Below are 19,775 nucleotides of genomic sequence, written 5' to 3' on the forward strand. Positions count from 1 at the left end.
ATTTGCTCTCAGCCCTGCAAGATGGAAAATTTTGCAGACCATTGCAAATATCTCTCTTCACTCTGTATCTAAAACTAGGTGGAGCACAAGAGTTGATGCTGCTCGCTCCCTAATCAAGAATCACACAGGCGTGCTGGAAAGTTTAATTAAAATTGAAGAGGAGCTTCATTTACCTCCCGAAATCCAGGCAGGTGTGGACTGTTTGATTAAGTGGCTACAATATGGTTTAAAGTGCTTCAGTGTATTGATGATAAGAACAAGGTCCTATAAAGTGCCAAATTAACAATGGAAGAGGGAGCTAAGCACATGAGCAACTTAGTCAAGGAAATTCAAACAATGAAAGATTCTTGGCCAATTTTTTTTTTTTTGAAGAAGCCAAACAAGTCACTTCAAGCCTTGGCATTGACCCAAAAATGAAAAGTGACTCAAGGATCTGGAAGAACAAGCGATTCTTTGATGACACAGGGGATGCAGACTATACATTTGACTCTCCCAATATTCAGTTCAAAATACAGGTGATCTTTCCTGACAATGGATTTGCTTCTATCAGAGCTAGGAGGTCTTGGTGAAAGAATGGCTGAAGTCTCAAATTTATTTTCGCCCATTTTGTGTCCACCAGATAAAGTGGATGAATCTTCTATAAAAAGTTTTGTTGACACTTTGGCCTATCCAAAAGATCTCCAGAGAGAAGATCTTAAAGAGGAACTTAGAATGTTTTACAAAATAAAAGAAGATTCCAATTTAAGAGTTGATGGACATATAACCTATGCACTTACACGTCTTAATGCTCTCTTCAAAAAAGGGCTGGAAAATGTGTTTCCAGAGATTTGTGTTTGTTTACACCTACTAACAGTGTTGCCAGTGTCGGTAGCATCGGGAGAGTGTGCCTTGAGTAATCTAACATTGATTAAAAATCATTTGCATTCAGCCACCGGGGAAGAAAGGCTGAACCATTTGCTCACTTTAAGCACAGAATATGAAATGGCCAAAGACATAAGTTTTGATGACATCATTAATGAGTTCACCAAAATGAAAGCGAGGAAAAAAATTGCAGCTGTATAATTAATGTTCAGAACAATTTGTAAAAAAACGATTTCATAAGAAGCATTATGTAGTTACAAATGTATACATACCATTAAAGCACTTAATGTTTTTAAATAATGTATTTTGTGTATTTTCAAATTATTAAAAATTAATTTTTGAATGTATTTCACTGGTTATTTTTTACATTTCCAAATACATGTTACTATAATATTGCAACGTTGCTTTGCTTCAGGCCCACCCAAATCCTCTGGGCAGCCCTGGCCCTTACTGTGCGGCTCAGAACAGCGTGTCTGGCTCCCCAGCAGAGCGCACAGCCCCGTCCCCACCCCTACAGAGTGCCACAGACAGGGCCGGCTCCAGACCCCAGTGCGCCAAGCGTGTGCTTGGGGCGGCATGCTGCAGGGGGCGCTCTGCCTGTCGCCAGGAGGGCGGCAGGCGTCTCCAGTGGACCTCTCGCAGGCGTGTCTGCGGAGGGTCCGCTGGTCCCGCGGCTCCAGTGGACCCCCGCAGGCACGTCTGCAGGAGGTCCACCGGAGCCACGGGACCAGCGATCAGCAGAGCGCCCCCCATGGCGTGCCGCCGTGCTTGGGATGGCGAAATTGCTAGAGCCGCCCCTGGCCACAGAGCAGCGCGCTGGGCAGCAGGGGAGGAGGAGAAGGAAGGAGCTTGAGAGCTCCTGGAGGCCTGATGCGAAGAGCCCGGCAGCTGGGGATCTGAGAATGCAGGGGAGGGGCTCGAGAACTGCCAGGCCGGTGATCACTGAAGCTGCAGGGGCGAGGAGGGGGAAGCGGAGACCCATACGAGTGGCACGATCTGGTCGGCTGCCCTGTCAGCCACGTGCACTCTGCATGGCGGGGAAATCCTGGACATTTGCAAATCCCCCCCCCCCACGCTATTTTTCTATGCAAAAAGCCGGACATGTCCAGAGGATTGGTAACCCTACCCTATCCACACCCCCACCAGGCCCCCTGGGATCCCACCCCCCTATCCAACCCCCCCCCAATTCCCATCCTCATCCGCTGACTGGCCTGACCCCTAGCCACGCCCACAGGGACACCAGGCCTGTCCACCCCCGCTACACTTGCTCCCTATCCCCTGACCACCACCCCTCCCCCAGAACCTCCACCCTCTCCAACTGCCCTCTGCTCCCTGTCCCCTGACTGTCCATCAGGACCTCCTGCCCCTTATCCAACCCCCCTGTTCTCCATCCCGTGACTGTTCCTTGGGACCTCCTGCCCCTTATCCAACCCCACCGTTCCCCATCCCCTTACCATTCTGCTTACAGCAGCAGAAGCTTGCAGCCACGCCACTGCGCTGCCTGGCAGGCTTGGTGGGCCAGAGTGCTGGCAGCGGCATGGTGAGCAGAAGCTGTGGGGGAGGAGCTGGGGCCTAGCCTCCCCAGCTGGGAGCTCAAGGGCCAGGCAGGATAGTCCCATGGGCCAGATGTGGCCCATGGGCTGTAGTGTGCCCACCTTTGTCATAGAAGCTCATGTAATAAGCTCTAGAGATCCCAAGTTCAATCCTGACCACTGGGGTCTATCAGCATTACACAAGCAGACACTGAAATCCAAAAATTTAAAGCTTTATAACCGTTAAAACACAAATTGTCAACATCACATTTCAAAAGATGCAAAATAACTATCCTGAAATAAAACTCTACTAAGTTCTCATGCAGCACTGTTCCTTGTGTGCCTGTCTGTACATTCTGATTATTGTCAATGGAAATATATTGTTGTTGGTTTGCGTGTGTAAAATGAAATCAACATTTATCACCATTTACTGATAAACTCTAATCCTTATAAGCCTATGATATTAAATTCACAAGCTAAAAACTTTGCTAATCTGGCATCAGTGTTTCAAAGAGCTGATTTTCACTTACATTAAGGCTGCTCTTGCTCAGTGTAAACAGGCCTCAGTGCAAGCACTGTCACCACCTCTCATGACTTTATCATGAGTCGCATTACATTTGTTGTGTTTGTTACAGCCCCAGCTCCTGGAAGCATGTGATGAGGTGAGACTCTCAGCTTTAGTTTTCTAAGCAATGGCAGTTTCTAGCCTTTTCAGTCTTTCCCTGCCAATTAGGGACTACAGAACCCTGCCTGGTTGTGCCAGACACGCTAGCCAGCTACAAACACAGACCCAGGTCAGAACCACATCCCACAAACCGCAGGCTTAACTGAAAGCAGCTTAAGAAGTGTTCTTGTCTCTAACATTCAGATGCCCAGGTCTCAATGGGGTCCAACCCCCCAATAAATCCGTTTTACGCTGTATAAAGTGTATGCAGGGTAAACTCATAAACTGTTCGCCCTCTATAACACTGACAGAGAGAGATGCACGGCTGTTTGCTCCCCTGGGTATTCATACATACTCTGAGTTAATTAATAAATAAAAAGTGATTTTATTAAATACAAAAAGTAGGATTTAAGTGGTTCCAAATAATAACATACAGAACAAAGTGAATTACCAAACAAAATAAAATAAAACATGCAAGCCTATGCCTAATACAGTAAGAAGCTGAACAGAGATAAAATCTCACCCTCAGAGATGTTCCAATAAGCCTCTTTTACAGACTAGCCTCCTTCTAGTCTGGGTCCAGCAATCACTCACTACCCTATCGTCACTGTCCTTTGTCCCAGTTTCTTTCAGGTATCCTTTGGTGTGGAGAGGCTCCCTCTTAAACCAGCTGAAGACCAAATGGAGGGGTATCCCAGGGATTTAAATAGATTATCTCTTGTGTGTGGATACCCCTCCCTTCCCCTGTGTAGAATTCCAGCTACAAGATGGAGTTTTGGAGTCACCTGAGCAAGTCACATGTTCATGCATGACTGAGTTCCTTACCAGTCAAGCCACATTCCTGCGAAAGCTCAGATGTGGACTGGCATCTCCAAGTTCAGTGCTGGTTTAAGAATTTCTTGATTGGGCACTTGCTGAGAATAGTCTTTCTTCAGGAAGCTGACCAACTGCTTCACTGAGGCTATTTAAAATTAAACAAGTACAAAGCCAATATTCATAACTTTAAATACAAAAATGATACATGCATACAAACAAGGTGAATGTATTCAGTAGATCATAACCTTTGCAGAGATATGCTATATGGTATAGGTAACATAAAACATATTCCATGTAATGTCATATTTATATTCATAAGCATATTTCCATAAAGCATTATGGGGTGCAACGTCACACGTTCTACATCTGTAAGTGTATCCATGCCCCTGGTCTTTCCTTGGAGGCAGAGCAAAGGAGTAGCAGGGGCTGGGGAAACTCAGAATCTTCCCTGACTGCAGGAAACTCCCATTCCTGTTGGGGAGCGGGCAGACAGCCACCAGGCAGCTTCAGAGCAGTTATTTGTCTGCCCATCTCCTCTCCACTTCCCATGCAATGATCCTGCAGCCTTCAGCTATGAATGCAATGCATGCAGGGAGTCAGCCACCTGTGTGCCTAGGGGTGTAGCAATGACAGTGATGGCCTCTTTGCCCAAGAACACTATCGCATATGATAAGAATGGGGAGACATGAAGACAGGGAGATAGTGGTGTAGAAAGGGTGATGGCCCCAGGGCCATGGAGGGATCTGGTGAGAGTAGCAGAGACATCAAAGACATGGTGGAGAGTGTAAAGAAACCATGTTCCAGGGGAGTCAGAATGGTCTAATGGTTCTGGTACTGGGCTAAGAATCAAGAGACCTGGGTTCTATTTCTGCCTTGCTGCGTAAGTCAGAAATCCTCAGTGCACAGACTGTAGATTAAAATAGGTTTGACTTCTTCAGGGACAAGAAACTGTCCAGAGCTGTGGCATTTGAGGCCCTTTCAATTATCATGTGCTGGTTCCATCTGACTGTTTGTGTTTCCACTGCTTGGTTTGGGTCCCTCTTAGATCTCCAAGGAGACCTTTGAATGCTCTGAGTAAGGCTCTCTGGTGTCATAGGAAAGACAGCAGAGAAAACCCAGGGAGTTAGAGAAGGTTCTGATCACCCTGGTGCCTCTGTCATATGCTTTGCAGCAGTTCCTACAGGATATCATGCCATGCAAATGTCCTGCTTAGATTGAACTTAACTTTACAAGCCCTGCAATGAAGTGGACCTGAGTGGATGGCTCCCTGTTAAATTATCTTTCCCCATGTTAAATACCTCTGAAGTGTTTTTAAACATCAGCCAAGCTAATTGTTTATCATTATCTGTATTTATTATTGCTGCACAATAAAGCCTCTAATCAGCTATTACAAGTGAATTAATGGATGATATGGTGCAGCAACGACTTCTATTGCCCATTGTGCTGGCCCAGCGTCACAGGGGCAGCAGGTTTGTATAATTTTTGGTGGTGCTCAGAATGGGTCCAAGTCCCAACCCACCCACCTGCCTTGTAAGCCGATCTCAATTTTTTAAAATAATGTAAAAATGAACTGGAAACAGTAAGCGTTTAACAATTTCCCACCGTTGCACAATATCACTATAGTAAGAACATTTATTTAACTAATAATATCAACTTTATTAATACCCTTTTCAGTACAGAAACAACCGAGTGGTCTTGGATCAATAACCCTCAATAGCAAATACTTTCTAAAATTAAAACAAAATGTAGCCCCTTCTTTTGCGATGTTCTTCAGGAATCAGCAAACGCTTTTCATCATTGTTCAGTGGGGGATGGGGCTGCCCCTTGCCCAGCCTGGGGCAGGAGCGGTGACTGCGGGGGGGGGGAGGGGGAGCAGGGTGTCACGACACTCACCCAATCCCCAACTGCTCAGGTCCAGGCCCCTTGTGGTGGGTGCTGGTGGAGGGGGGAGCTTTGTTTGATGTAGCCAGTTTGATGTGGCAGTGGCCGGAGAGGGACTGCAAAGCAGAGCAGCAGGAGGTCACTAGCTCTGCACTGAGAAGAAAGCAGCAGAATAAAAGTCTGAATCAGGGAGCAGGAAGGGGGCTCCTTGTAACGGCTGCTATGTTATGATGCACCATAAAAAGTACTAAAGACACTTGGTGGAGGTTCTCTGGCAGACTGCCTGCTGCTTAATTCACACAGAGATCTGCCAGCCAGGGGTTGCAGAAACTGATGGGGGAGCCCATTCAGAGTTAGAAATTAAAAATGAACATTGCCTGCAATCTCTTCATGCTGTCAATTATGAGTGACAACACATTTTTTGTCTTGTCAGATAGTGAAAACCGTGTTGCATATTAACCTATTTGCCAACATATTTTTCCATGTAATAACACACTAAGATTGGATAAGAAACCACACTAATGACACATAATTCAGTGAGAAATAGGGAAAGGAATGCAGATATTTTTGGAGGAAATTTTAGGGGTAAATTATCTATTTTTAGATTAAAATTTCCCTGTGTTAAAAACTAGGAAAAACATATATCTTCAGGAGCCCATGCCACCTAGATACCAGCAAACTGGTTAAAAGCCACAAATGAATCTATCGAAAGATAATTTTAGGGTATTTATTTTCAAATAATCAAGGTAAGTTTAGGGCACTCTGTCATAAATGGCATATTGTGAATCAATCTTCAAAACTGAATTATTACATTGAAATGTTCATAATGCGCATGCTCCGCTCAGCTAGCTCTTCAAGAAATTAGGTTCAATTGCTAATTTCACGGAATTAGATCAATCAGTCACTATTTTTACAGCGCATTTCAAAAGGTGATGGACAGAACCCAGAGGAATTGTAATGAGCAACTTTCTTTTCTTTGCACTCTAAACTTCACATGACAATAAAAATGTCACCCTTTCGACTGATTTATGGCTGAGAAGAAAGGTTTCCCAAGAAAGCTTTACCAAATTTCATGTTGTGTGTCATTAAGTGGCAGCATCTTTAATACAATGAAGTTAATTTGTTATGATTGAGTAAAGGAATACAACCCCTTCTCTATTTCTATATCAAACTACATTTGTTGTGTCCTTATAACCAAGAACACAAAGAGCCTGGCAGCACATTGAAATCAACAGTGGACACTGACAATCCATTGCCTGCAAATAATATTTCTAAAGAAAAATAAACTAAAAAATGGAGATTGAAGAAGAGATTTCTATCTGCAGGAAAATAGCATTTGAGGTTGAGGACTGGGTTTTGTAAATTGATGTGAGAAAAAGAAAGGAAGGGTCATATCTTGATATGTAGCTAGAAAGTTAAAAATCCTATGAACTAATGCTGACAGAAGTTCAAAGATTATTTTATAACCTTGTGTGAGTTAACTTAAATATATTGCTTATTTAATTCTATCATTTTTTCAACTATTAATTTTCAAAGGTGTAGTGCAGGATGTGAGTGTATATGCCCTGCCTTCCAGAGAGAACCAGTCAAGACAATAAAGAGAGGGGGAGAGAGAAAGCAGCTGCACATGTGTGGAGTTGTGATGTTTATGACACAAGTCAGACAATTTAATAGTTTATTTTGTTAAGATAAATATTTTGGATTTCTTGAAATTTCACAGTTGAAATACAAATGACGTTATTTAAAGACATTAAACTTCAATATAGATTTGAGGGAAGAATAAAAAATAAATGTAAATAATTCCATTTCTAAAAATATGTTTAGATGCTTGTTTCTGAAATATTGTTGAAATGTAAATTAAAATATTCTTGAATTTACACCTTGTTACAATAATATTTTCTAAATTAAAATATATATATTTTTCATATTTTACACTGAGATTTCACAGGGGTAGAAAATTCTGACCGGAGTGAATGACCCCATCCCCCACCACCTGCTACCCCTGGGGCAGAGGACGGGGAAAGGTGGGGGCTGGGGGTTCCCAGATGTCCAGTTTTCGACTGGAAACTCCAGTTGAAAAGGAAAACTGGCAGCGTCCGGTCAGCACAGAAAGTCCAGTTGCTGCAGTAACTGGCTCCCACCACTGGGGGCGGGAAGAGCAGCAGCGCTGGGAGGGGCCAGTCTGTGCCGCGGGGTCACTGTCAGGGACAGAGATTCCCTGCGACCTGAGCTGGGACCGGGCAGATTATCAGGGGAGCCGCGTTTGTACCCCCAGCGTTGAGACCTCTAGTCCTCTTTTAAATCCTGTTATAGTCCTAGCCTTCACAACCACCTCAGGCAAGGAGACCCACAGGTTGACTGTGCGCTGTGTGAAGAACTTCCTTTTATTTGTTTTAAATCTGCTGCCCATTAATTTCATTTGGTGGCTCCTAGTTCTTATATTATGGGAACAAGTAAATAACTTTTCCTTATTCACTTTCTTCACACCACTCATGATTTTATATACCTCTATCATATCCCCCCTTAGTCTCCTCTTTTCCAAGCTGAAAAGTCCTAGCCTCTTTAATCTCTCCTCATACAGGACTCATTCTAAACCCCTAATCATTTTAGTTGCCCTTCTCTGAACCTTTTCTAGTGCCAGTATATCTTTTTTGAGATGAGGAGACCACATCTGTATGCAGTATTCGAGATGTGAGTGTACCATCGATTTATATAAGGGCAATAAGATACTCTCCGTCTTATTCTCTATCTCTTATTCTGTTTGCTTTTTTGACCGCCTCTGCTCACTGCATGGACATCTTCAGAGAACTATCCACGATGACTCCAAGATCTTTTTCCTGACTCGTTGTAGCTAAATTAGCCCCCATCATATTGTATGTATAGTTGGGGTTATTTTTTCCAATGTGCATTACTTTACATTTATCCACATTAAATTTCATTTGCCATTTTGTTGCCCAATCACTTAGTTTTGTGAGATCTTTTTGAAGTTCTTCACAGTCTGCTTTGGTCTTAACTATCTTGAGCAGCTTAGTATCATCTGCAAACTTTGCCACCTCACTGTTTACCCCTTTCTCCAGATCATTTATGAAGAAATTCAATAGGCTTGGTCCAAGGACTGACCCTTGGGGAACACCACTAGTTACCCTTCTCCATTCTGAGAATTTACCATTTATTCCTACCCTTTGTTCCCTGTCTTTTAACCAGTTCTCAATCCATGAAAGGATCTTCCCTCTTATTCCATGACAACTTAATTTAGGTAAGAGCGTTTGGTGACGGGCCTTGTCAAAGGCTTTCTGGAAATCTAAGTACACTATGTCCACTGGATCCCCCTTGTCCACATGTTTGTTAACCTTTACAAAGAACTCTAATAGATTAGTAAGACATGATTTACTTTTACAGGAACCATGTTGACTTTTGCCCAACAAGTTATATTCGTTTATGTGTCTGACAATTTTATTCTTTACTGTTATCTCAACTAATTTGCCCGGTACCGACGTTAGACTTACCTGTCTGTAATTGCCAGGATCACTTCTAGAGCCCTTTTAAAATATTGGTGTCACATTAGCTAACTTCCAGTCATTGGGTACAGAGGCCGATTTAAAGGACAGGTTACAAACCTTAGTTAATAGTTCTGCAACTTCACATTTGAGTTCTTTCAGAACTCTTGGGTGAATGCCATCTGGTCCGGGTGACTTGTTAATGTTAAGTTTATCAATTAAGTCCAAAACCTCCTCTAGTGACACTTCAATCTGTGACAGATCCTCAGATTTGTCACCTACAAAAGCTGGTTCAGGTTTGGGAATCTCCCTAACATCCTCAGCCATGAAGACTGAAGCAAAGAATCCATTTAGTTTCTCCGCAATGACTTTATCGTCTTTAATCTCTCCTTTTGTATCTCGATCATCAAGGGGACCCACTGGTTGTTTAGCAGGCTTCCTGCTTCTGATGTACTTAAAAACATTTTGTTATTACCTTTGGAGTTTTTGGCTAGCCCTTCTTCAAACTCCTTTTTGGCTTTTCTTACTACATATTTACACTGAATTTGGCAGTGTTTATGCTCCTTTCTATTTACCTCACTAGAATTGGACTTTCACTTTTTAAAAGATGCCTTGTTATCTCTCACTGCTTCTTTTACATGGTTGTTAAACCACGGTGGCTCTTTTTAGCTCTTTTACAATGTTTTTTAATTTGGGGTGTACATTTAAGTTGGGCCTCTATTATAGTGTCTTTGAAAAGTGTCCATGCAGCTTGCAGAGATTTCACTCTAGACACTGTACATTTTAATTTCTGTTTAACTAATTTAATAATTTTTGCACAGTTCCCCTTTCTGAAATTAAATGCCACCGTGTTGGGTTGTTGAGGTGTTCTTTCTACCACAGGGATGTTAAATGTTATTATATTATGATCACTATTTCCAAGCAGTCCTTTTATAGTTACTTCTTGGACCAGATCCTGTACTCCACTCAGGACTAAATTGGGAATTGCCTCTTTCCTTGTGGGTTCCTGTACCAGCTGCTCCATGAAGCAGTCATTTAAAGTATCAAGAAATTTTGTCTCTGTGTTTCATCCTAGGTGACATGTACCCAGTCAATATGGGGATAATTGAAATCCTCCACTATTATTGAGTTTTTTATTTTGATAGCTTCTCTAAGCATTTCATCATCCCCTAGCATTTCATCATCACTGTCATTGTCCTGGTCAGGTGGTCGATAATAGATCCCTCTTGTTATATTCTTATTAGAGCACAGAGATTCTATGGAACATGTGGATTCATTTAAGATTTTTACTTCATTTTTTCCTACATTTTCTTTCACATTTAGTGCCACTCCCTCCACCCATGACTTGTTCTGTCCTTCTGATATATTTGGTAACCCAGAATGATTGTGTCCAATTGATTGTCCTCACTCCATAGAAACCTGGTGATGCCTATTATATCAATATGCTCCTTTAACACGAGGCATTCTAGTTCACCCATCTTATTATTTAGACTTCATGATCCTGGCAAAGAGCCCTCTACCACCATGCTCAAGGTTTCCAACTTTGTGAACGGGACAATAGACAGCAGTCTGAGTGATATCCTCCATCCACCCCTGGCTCTCCAATGATGTGTTTGCTACCCAAATCCACCAGATCCTGACTGATGTGGGTATCTGACCGAACTCTATATTCTGACTATAGAATGGCCTCCTCTATCACAAGGGTTGTATTCAAGTTCCAGAGCAACAGCCTCGGCTTCAGGAATTGAAACTATGCACAATTCACCACTTCAGGGCCATTTTGGCCAATTCAAGACCTCTGTAGCCTTAGTCTATTATATAAATGGACTTCATCATAGAACTGCCCTGCTCCCAGGGAAAACTCGGTAATCCTGGTTGTTGTTGACTTCCTAACAAAGATGGTGCAGTTCATCCCATTTGGTATTGTTCCTATTGCACAGGAAATGGCATGGTTCTTCCTGAAAAAATGTCTTCTGCTACCATGCGTTAACAATGGGCATTATATCAGACCAGGGCCCCAGTGCATCTCCCAAATATGGTGTCAATTTCTAGACTCTTTGGCATCAAGTTCCTCACCTCATCCACCTATCTCCCCCAGACTAATGTGTAAACAGAGAGGGTCAATCAAATCTTGGGGCAGTAGCTTTGCTGCCTTTTGAGTTATCACCAGGATGAATGGCATCTCCTGCTGTGCTATGCAGAGTTTGCATATAACAATGCAAGCCACACCTCAGTCCAACATAGCCTGTTTTTTACAAGCCATGGCTTTCACTCCCGCTACCACCCAGACTTGCCTGTGAGTTTCCCAGTATCAGCTGCTGCAAATTTAAACTCCCATCTACACTGAGTGCAGCAGGAAATCAAGGAACATTTGCAGTCCCCCAAAGATGCCTTTAAACACCATTCAAATCAAGACTGTTGGGCTCTTCCTTGTCTTGCCATGGGGGACAAGATGTGGTGCTCTCTGCCCACAACCTTCAGTAGAGCTACCCATCCATCAAACTAGACTTCCAGTACCTGGGCCCCTTCAAGATTATAGAATGGTTGAACCCACTGCCTCTCCGGTTATAGCTGCCTGAGTCCTTGAAGATCCACCCCATCTTTCACATCTCACTTTGAAAGCCCCAGACCAAGAACCCAGAACCCTAACTGCTCCAACTCACCACCACCACCCATAACAGTCCAGGGACAGGAGGGGTACTTGGTCCACTGAATTCTCAACTCTCAGCAAGTTAGGGGAAGGCTCCAGTACCTGGTGGACTGGAAAGTGTATAGTCCCAACGTGTGGTCTTGGGATTCAGTAGAGAACATTCATACCCAGGATCTATTGCAAGAGCTCCCTGGGAAGTACCACACAAAACTGGCCTATGAGGCCCCTATGAGTTGCCATCAGGGCCTGCCAGTCTCTTGGCAACCTAACCAGTTCAGCTGGCCTGTAGTAAGCTGTCTGATTGGCTACACTGCTTGATTTCCTTGGAAGAGTCAGCAGCCCAGCTCTTAAGTCCACCAGCAAAAGTGGCTCAGTGGCTGCTCAAACCATTATCCAATGGCTGGGCTGTGTCAGCTCCTGCACCGGCTTGTTTCCAGTCTTGTTCCTGTCTTATTCTAGCCCCGCTCCTAACTCGGCCCAAAACTTGCCCCTCTTTTGTCTCATTCCAAGTAACCCAGTTCTGATCCTCGGCTCTGATTCCTGACCTCGGACATCAGTTCTGACCCCTGGGTCTGGCATCAAGCTTCTGACTCCTGTTCTGACCCTGGGCTCTGACTCCTAGGCATGGTCACCCATGTCCTGGTCACAGACACTGAGGGCTTGGCTACACTTGAGAGTTGCAGTGCTGGTGGAGGCTTTCCAGCAATGCAACTTAGTAACTGTCCTCACCTGCAAGGCACATCCGGTGCTGCAACTCCCTGGCTGCAGCACTGGCTGTACACCTGGTCTGCTTGGGGTATAACGAGTGCAGCGCTGGTGATGCAGCGCTGCTCGTCAGGTGTGGCCACATACCAGCGCTGTTATTGGCCTCCAGGGTATTAGGAGATATCCCAGAATGCTTTTAACTAAATTACTCTCTTTGTTTTGTTATGATGCCTCTTTGTTTTGTTGTGAACTTGGGGCTCTGGGAGCTGCTTATCTAAAAAACAAACACAGCTCCTGTTTGCTGTGATCAATCTGTAACTGACTGTGAACAATCAACTGAGATAACCCACTACCTTTCTGTGAATGAGGCAGGCAGGGGGATGAGTGTTTGCTTGAGGAGAGAAACAGCGGGGGGTGGGGGAGAAAGGGAGTCTGTTGGAGCAGCTGCTTATCTGGTCTGCAGGTTGTTTGCAGTTAAGAGTAAATGAGGGGTCAAGGAAATTTTCAGATTTTGCAAGGCAGGGAACAGTGTCGGCTCCAAAAATCCACTCTCTCTCTCTCTCTCCCCTGCTCCCTGTCACACTCCACCCCACCCCCCTCTTTTGAAAAGCACGTTGCTGCCACTTGAACGCTGGGATAGCTGCCCATAATGCATCACTCCCAACAGCGCTGAAAATGCTGCAAATGTGGCCACACTGCAGCGCTGGTAGCTGTGAGTGTGGCCACACACCAGCGCTTCCCCTACACAGCTGTACAAACACAGCTGTAACTCCCAGTGCTGCACATCTGCAAGTGTAGCCAAGCCCTGAGGGATTTAATGCTTGTTTTGGTTCAGTCTTCACTAAAATTGTGACCAGATACTCAACACAATTAATATTAACAGCAAGGGGAAGGAATGCCATCCGAACTAGGGAAAAAACAGGTTAAAGTATATTTAGATAAGTTAAATGTATTGGAGCTGTCAGAGCCTTATAAAATTCACCCCAGGGCACATAAAGAACTCCCTGGAGCAATCTCAGAACAGTTAATAATTATTGTTGAGAACTAGTGGAGGACAGGTAAGGTCCCAGAGGGCTGGAGAAGGCACATTGTACCTATCTTTATGGAAGGGAACAGAAATGACCAAGGGAATTATAGACCAGTCAGCGAAACTTCAGTACCTGGAAACACACTAGAACAAATTATTAGCAAGCTCCCCTAAGAGGTGTGGGAGACCCCAGATCAAGTCCTTTCTCTCCCTCATACAGAGGGGAAGCGAACCTGGGTCTCTTCATATTGCAGGCCAATGTTCTAACTACTGGGATGGCACATCCTCCTCTGGCCAGATTTTGTCTGAGACTGGATCTGATGGTTGGCCTCTGAGCAGACCTGCTGGATCAGACCCTGCAGGTGAGATAAGCAGAGGAGCACTTGTCTTCTCCAGGGTCATGGTTCCTGCTAGGGATTGGGCAGGAGACAGGCGTGTGGGTGCCTAGTGGGGGAACAGTGCACATGACTATAGACAGAAATAAGCACCTAGGGGGCTGCTACTGCAAACACTTAGGATCCAGCCTCCAAGTGAGGTTCGGTTTTTGCTACTGGTAGCAAATTCCGATGGGAAGCAGCTCCGGACACACTGGCCAGCTTCAGCTGCGTGGATCTCAGCCCCTTCCCCACCTGGGCTCCAGTGCAGAAGTCCCCCACCACCACCCACGCTCAGATCCCCTTCCCGGATCCCGCCTTCCCCTGTATGAAATATGGAGCAATAATATATGAGAGAGCCCACAAGGGCCTGATCCTGCAAACCCTCCCGTTTGACACCTCACGTTGGTCTCAGGGGCGGGCTGCTGTGACTAAGGGCTGCTGGGGAGGACGCAAGAGGCGTCGGTCACTGGGAGCATCTGTGCTGAGCAACAGGGACACCGCACCAGATCTGGGCTCTGCTCCCCGCCTGCTCTCCGGGCTGCGGTTACAGCGTAGCAGTGCCGGGACCCGCTGCCTGCCCCCAGGATCCGCCTCCAGCCCCAGCCCTGAGCCCCCGGAGCTTTCACCGACACTCACACTTGGCCATTGCACTCCGGGGGGCGACTTTCTCCGGGGGCTGGAACCGGCCCCTGCGGCAGCCCTGAGCTCTGCCGACAGCAGCTCCGGAGCCTGCAGGTGATGGGGAGACCCGGGGGGCGAAGGGCGGGGCAGGAAAGTGACTCTGCAGTACCGGCCCCTCCTCTGCTCCCTGGGGGCTGCGAGTCCCAGAGCTGCTGCTGCCCCCCGAGCTTCTGCCGGAGCCGCCATTAAGTCACTTCTGATCCCCTCCCGTCCACCACCATTGACCAGCTGTTATTTCCCACCCCCATTCCCAGTCAGTGATTCCGGATTTCAGCCCCCCTCCCCCCCGCAGCATCCGCCGCACTTTCCTCATTCTGCCTCCATTCAGGGCCGGGGCGGGGCACTGGCTGGTCCTTTTTGCTGCTGCAGCTGCTGTGTTTCCGCAGGCGCGGGGGGAGGTTACTGAGAACCCAGCGGTCGCTGGGGAGCAGGAACAGCAGGGGAGGTGCCCTGCGGGGCTGCTACTTTCACAGCAATTTGCTCTGCTCCAACCAGCCCAGGATAGGGACCGGGACTTACACCGGCGGGGGGCGGGGTTCGGCCCAGTCAATTCAGCTACAAATGTAACAGGAATAACGCTAACGGGTCGGGTCTCAACCCTCCGGCGTCGTGACTCTCTGTACGGAGCGGGTGCGGCAGCCTCGGTGAGTGACATGGCGATTTATGGTGCAAACTCTCCCCAGGGAATGGCCGAGTCCCCCCTCCCACCCCCGACACTTTGTTATAGCCAGAGACAGTGAATCCCTCCCAGCCCCATCCCAGTCTGCAGGGCTATTGCCCGGGGCAGGGCAGGTGCTGTTACTACTGCTGCTCATATTACAGGCCCCTGCCAGGGCAGGAGGTGCTTCACCTGCCCCCCAGAGCTCTGTCAGTGGGGGTCGCTGGGGGGAGGCCCTGAGTCTGTGCCAGTGATTTCCCCAGGAATTGAAGTTAGGGGGCGAGGGATGTTTGAATTTACAGGGGGTGTCAGGACCAATGAAATATATAAAAGAGATATGAATAAAGTACATGTTTTGTTAGGATAATGCAAATTTAACATAGGATAATGCAAGTTACACCAAAACACATAACAGGGCTAGATTTCTTTAAAAAACATATTTTTTAAAAAATGTATTTAATGTAAATTGACTTTTGAAAAGAAAGCTATCATGGGGTAAGAGGGAAGTCCTCTCATGGATCAGTAACTGGTTAAAAGATGGGAAACAAAGGGTAGGAATAAATTATCAGTTTTCAGAATGGAGAGAGATAAATAGTGGTATCCCTGAGAGGTCAGTACTGGAACCATTACTGTTCAACATATTCATAAATGATCTGGAAAAATGGGTCAACAGTGAAGTGGTAAAAATTTTCAGATGATACAAAACTATTCAAGATAGTTAAGTCCCAGGCAGACTGCTAAGTGTTACTAAGGGATCTCACAAAACTAGGTGACTGAGCAACAAAATGGTAGATGAAATTCAATGTTGATAAATGCAAAGTAATGCACATTGGAAAACAATCTCAACTATACATACAACATGAAGGAGTCTGAATTAGTTGTTACCACTCAAGAAAGAGATCTTGGAGTCGTTGTGGATAGTTCTCTGAAATCATCCACTCAATGTGAAGCGGCAGTCAAAAAAGCCAACAGAATGTTGGGAACCTGAGCCGGTTTTTGTAGGTGACAAATCTGAGGAACTATCACATATTGAAGTGTCTCTAGAGGAGGTTTTGGAATTAATTGATAAACTCAACATTAACGAGTCAAGGGACCAGATGGCATTCACCCAAGAGTTCTGAAATAACTCAAATGTGAAGTTGTGGAACCATTAACTAAGGTTTCTAATCTGTCCTTTAGATCAGCTTCTGTACCCAATGACTGGAAGTTAGCTAATGTAACACCAATATTTTAAAAGGGCTCTAGAGGTGATCCTGGCAATTACAGACCTATACCAACGTTAGACTTACCATCAAATTAGTCAAAACAATAGTTAAGAATAAAATTGTAAGACACCTAGAAAAACATAAACTGTTGAGCAATAGTCAACATGGTTTCTGTAAAAGTAAATCATGTCTTACTAATCTATTAGAGTTCTTTGAAGGGGTCAACAAACATGGACAAGGGGAAATCCAGTGGACATAGTGTACTTAGATTTCCAGAAAGCCTTTGACAAGGTCCCTTACCAAAGGCTTTTACGTAAATTAAGCTGTCATGGGATAAAAGAGAAGGTCCTTTCATGGATTGAGAACTGGTTAAAAGACAGGGAACAAAGGGTAGGAATTAATGGTAAATTCTCAGAATGGAGAGGGGTAACTAGTGGTGTTCCCCAAGGGTCAGTCCTAGGACCCTATTCAACTTATTCATAAATGATCTGGAGAAAGAGGTAAACAGTGAGGTGGCAAAGTTTGCAAATGATACTAAGCTGCTCAAGACAGTTAAGACCAAAGCATACTGTGAAGAACTTCAAAAAGATCTCACAGAACTAAGTGATTGGGCAACAAAATGCAAATGAAATTTAATGTGGATAAATGTAAAGTAATTCACACTGGAAAAAATAACCCCAACTATGCATACAATATGATGGGGGCTAATTTAGCTACTACGAGTCAGGAAAAAGATCTTGGGGTCATCGTGGATAGTTCTCTGAAGATGTCCATGCAGTGTGCAGAGGCAGTCAAAAAAGCAAACAGATGTTAGGAATCATTTAAAAGGGGATAGAGAATAAGACTGAGAATATATTATTGCCCCTATATAAATCGATGGTACGCTCACATCTCGAATACTGCATACAGATGTGGTCTCATCATCTCAAAAAAGATATACTGGTACTAGAAAAGGTTCAGAAAAGGGCAACTAAAATGATTAGGGGTTTGGAACGGGTCCCATATGAGGAGAGATTAAAGAAGCTAGGACTCTTCAGCTTGGAAAAGAGGAAACTAAGGGGGGATATGATAGAGGTATATAAAATCATGAGTGATGTGGAGAAAGTGGATAAGGAAAAGTTATTTACTTATTCCCATAATACAAGAACTAGGGGTCACCAAATGAAATTAATAGGCAGCAGGTTTAAAACAAATACAAGGAAGTCCTTCTTCATGCAGAGCGCAATCAACTTGCGGAACTCCTTACCTGAGGAGCTTGTGAAGGCTAGGACTATAACAGCAACAAAGAATCCTGTGGCACCTTATAGACTAACAGACGTTTTGCAGCATGAGCTTTCGTGGGTGAATACCCACTTCTTCGGATGCAAGTGGTGGAAATTTCCAGGGGCAGGTTTATATATGCAAGCAAGAAGCAAGCTAGAGATAACGAGGTTAGTTCAATCAGGGAGATGAGGCCCTGTTCTAGAAGTTGAGGTGTGAAAACCAAGGGAGGAGAAACTGGTTCTGTAATTGGCAAGCCATTCACAGTCTTTGTTTAATCCTGAGCTGATGGTGTCAAATTTGCAGATGAACTGGAGCTCAGCAGTTTCTCTTTGAAGTCTGGTCCTGAAGTTTTTTTGCTGCAGGATGGCCACCTTAAGATCTGCTATTGTGTGGCCAGGGAGGCTGAAGTGTTCTCCTACAGGTTTTTGTATATTGCCATTCCTAATATCTGATTTGTGTCCATTTATCCTTTTCCTTAGAGACTGTCCAGTTTGGCCGATGTACATAGCAGAGGGGCATTGCTGGCTTATGATGGCATATATTACATTGGTGGACGTGCAGGTGAATGAACCGGCGATGGTGTGGCTGATCTGGTTAGGTCCTGTGATGGTGTTGCTGGTGTAGATATGTGGGCAGAGTTGGCATCGAGGTTTGTTGCATGGGTTGGTTCCTGAGCTAGAGTTACTATGGTGCGGTGTGCAGTTACTGGTGAGAATATGCTTCAGGTTGGCAGGTTGTCTGTGGGCGAGGACTGGCCTGCCACCCAAGGCCTGTGAAAGTGTGGGATCATTCTCCAGGATGGGTTGTAGATCCTGATGATGCGCTGGAGGGTTTTAGCTGGGGACTGTATGTGATGGCCAGTGGAGTCCTGTTGGTTTCTTTCTTGGGTTTGTCTTGCAGTAGGAGGCTTCTGAGTACACGTCTGGCTCTGTTGATCTGTCTCCTTATTTCCTCGTGCGGGTACTGTAGTTTTGAGAATGCTTGGTGGAGATTTTGTAGGTGTTGGTCTCTGTCTGTGGGGTTAGAGCAGATGCGGTTGTACCTCAGTGCTTGGCTGTAGACAATGGATCTTGTGGTGTGCCCGGGATGGAAGCTGGAGGCATGAAGGTAGGCATAGCGGTCGGTAGGTTTTCGGTATAGGGTGGTGTTAATGTGACCATCAATTATTTGCACCGTAGTGTCTAGGAAGTGGACCTCCCGTGTAGATTGGTCCAGGCTGAGGTTGATGGTGGGGTGGAAGCTGTTGAAATCGTGGTGGAATTTTTCCAGAGTCTCCTTCCCATGGGTCCAGATGATGAAGATGTCATCAATGTAGCGTAGGTAGAGAAGGGGCGTGAGTGGACAGGAGCTGAGGAAGTGTTGTTCCAGGTCATCCATAAAAATATTGGCATATTGTGGGGCCATGCAGGTGCCCATAGCGGTGCCACTGATCTGGAGATATATATTGTCATCAAATTTGAAATAGTTGTGTCTGAGGATAAAGGCACAGAGCTCAGCAACCAGCTGTGCTGTGGACAGTCTCTAAGGAAAAGGATAAATGGACACAAATCAGATATTAGGAATGGCAATATACAAAAACCTGTAGGAGAACACTTCAACCTCCCTGGCCACACAATAGCAGATCTTAAGGTGGCCATCCTGCAGCAAAAAAACTTCAGGACCAGACTTCAAAGAGAAACTGCTGAGCTCCAGTTCATCTGCAAATTTGACACCATCAGCTCAGGATTAAACAAAGACTGTGAATGGCTTGCCAATTACAGAACCAGTTTCTCCTCCCTTGGTTTTCACACCTCAACTGCTAGAACAGGGCCTCATCCTCCCTGATTGAACTAACCTCGTTATCTCTAGCTTGCTTCTTGCTTGCATATATAAACCTGCCCCTGGAAATTTCCACCACTTGCATCCGAAGAAGTGGGTATTCACCCACGAAAGCTCATGCTGCAAAACGTCTGTTAGTC

General features: G+C 45.1%; 1 pseudogene; it reads left to right on the forward strand.

Annotated features, from left to right (window-relative positions):
• The first annotated feature begins 15,228 nt into the window (after positions 1-15,228).
• Positions 15,229-19,775, forward strand: part of LOC120383794 — a 118,286-nt pseudogene continuing 113,739 nt past the window's right edge.

Source organism: Mauremys reevesii, linkage group 15, assembly GCF_016161935.1.
Source record: "Mauremys reevesii isolate NIE-2019 linkage group 15, ASM1616193v1, whole genome shotgun sequence".
NCBI lineage: Eukaryota > Metazoa > Chordata > Testudines > Geoemydidae > Mauremys > Mauremys reevesii.